Genomic DNA, 2,500 nt, shown 5'->3' with positions numbered 1-2,500 from the left:
GCTTATGGTTTTGCCAAAAGAGTGATTGATTCAATCAGTGGGTTCAGGCAACTGAGCATTTGGTTCAGACAATAGGGTTTAGTGTTTTAGCAATTGAGAAAAACTGTAAAAGAATATAGACATTTCAAATGTTATATTATTCGTTATGTACAGTGTTGTTACAATATGCAAATATGTGAAGTACGAAAGGGAAAATAAATCAACAGATAAATATGGGTTGTATTTACAATGTTGTTTGTGCTCCACTGGTTGCCCTTTTCTCATGGCAACGGGTCACAAATCTTGCTGCTGTGACTGCACACTGTGTTGTTTCACCTAACAGATATGGGAATTTATCAATGTTTGATTTGATTTCAAAGTCTTTGTGGGTCTGTGTGATCTGAGGGAAATATGTGTCTCTAATGTGGTCATACATTTGGCAGGAGGTTAGGAAGTGCAGCTCAGTTTCCACCTAATTTTGTGGGCAGTGTGCACATAGCCTGTCTTCTCTTGAGAGCCAGGTCTGCCTACGGCGGCCTTTCTCAATAGCAAGGCTATGCTCACTGAGTCTGTACAGAGTCAAAGCTTTCTTTAAGTTTGGGTCAGTCACAGTGGTCAGGTATTCTGCCACTGTGTACTCTCTGTTTAGGGCCAAATAGCATTCTAGTTTGCTCTGTTTTTGGTTGATTCTTTCCAGTGTGCCAAATAGTTATCTTTTTGCTTTTCTCATAATTGGTTGGGTCTAAATGTGTTGCTGTCCTGGGGCTCTGTGGGGTCTGTTTGTGAACAGAGCCCCAGAACCAGCTGGCTGAGGGGACTCTTCTCTAGGTTAATCTCTCTGTGGGTGAGGGCTTTGTTACGGAAGGTTTGGGAATCGCTTCCTTTTAAGTGGTTATAGAATTTAACAGCTCTTTTCTGGATTTTGATAATTAGCGGATATAGTCCTAATTCTGCTCTGCATGCATCGTTTGAGGTTTTGCGTTGTACACAAAGTATATTTTTTGCAGAATTCTGCATGCAGAGTCTCAATTGGATGTTTGTCCCATTTTGTGAATTCTTGGTTGGTGAGCGGACCCCAGACCTCACAACCATAAAGGGCAATGGGTTCTATAACTGATTGAAATATTTTTAGCCAGATCCTAAATGGGATGTGGAGTGTTATGTTCCTTTGGATGGCATAGAAGGCCCTTCTTGACGTGTCTCTTGGATGGTTCTCTCTCTCTGTCCATTACCCCCCTGTGGCCCTATCCCACTGCCGTAGAGTCGCTTCCGCTGGCGGTGTCACTCCGGTAATTGCTGTGATCAGTTCTCACTGGGCGGTGTGGAACTCAAACTCCCGGGGAGCGGAAGAATAGCCCTGGTTAAAAATGAATCCATTTTGCAGCCGCCGGTGGGTGTGTCCAACGAGCTGTGCGTGCCAACGGTTTTCGCAGTGTTTTAATAGTGTGTCCAGTAGAAGCGGTAACTTTGTTTGTTTGTTGATGTAGAGGAGAATGGAGCGATGTCACTATAGAGAACCGGTCACGTGATCAACAGAACCTACAGGGATCGACATAATGAGGTATGGAGCCTATAGGGATCGACATGATGAGGTATGGAGCCTATAGGGTTCGACATGATGAGGTATGGAGCCTATAGGGTTCGACATGATGAGGTATGGAGCCTATAGGGATCGACATGATGAGGTATGGAGCCTATAGGGATCGACATGATGAGTATGGAGCCTATAGGATCGACATGATGAGGTATGGAGCCTATAGGGATCGACATGATGAGGTATGGAGCCTATAGGGATCGACATGATGAGGTATGGAGCCTATAGGGATCGACATGATGAGTATGGAGCCTATGGATCGACATGATGAGGTATGGAGCCTTAGAGGATCGACATGATGAGGAATGGAGCCTATAGGGTTTGACATGATGAGGTATGGAGCCTATAGGGATCGACATGATGAGGTATGGAGCCTATAGGGATCGACATAATGACGTATGGTGCCTATAGGGATCGACATGATGAGGTATGGAGCCTATAGGGATCAACATGATGAGGTATGGAGCCTATATGGTTTGACATGATGAGGTATGGAGCCTATGGGATCGACATGATGAGGTATGGAGCCTATAGGGTTTGACATGATGACGTATGGAGCCTATGGGATCGACATGATGAGGTGTGGAGCCTATAGGGATCGACATGATGAGGTATGGAGCCTATAGGGATCGACATAATGACGTATGGTGCCTATAGGGATCGACATGATGAGGTATGGAGCCTATAGGGTTCGACATGATGAGGTATGGAGCCTATAGGGATCGACATGATGAGGTATGGAGCCTATAGGGATCGACATGATGAGGTATGGAGCCTATAGGGATCGACATGATGACGTATGGAGCCTACAGGGTTCAACATGATGAGGTATGGAGCCTATAGGGTTCGACATGATGAGGTATGGAGCCTATAGAGTGCGACATGATGAGGTATGGAGCCTATAGGGTTCGAGCATGATGAGGTATG

This window comes from Coregonus clupeaformis, unplaced genomic scaffold (assembly GCF_020615455.1).
Source record: "Coregonus clupeaformis isolate EN_2021a unplaced genomic scaffold, ASM2061545v1 scaf0591, whole genome shotgun sequence".
NCBI classification, from domain to species: Eukaryota; Metazoa; Chordata; class Actinopteri; order Salmoniformes; family Salmonidae; genus Coregonus; species Coregonus clupeaformis.
This window is presented reverse-complemented; position numbering follows the sequence as displayed.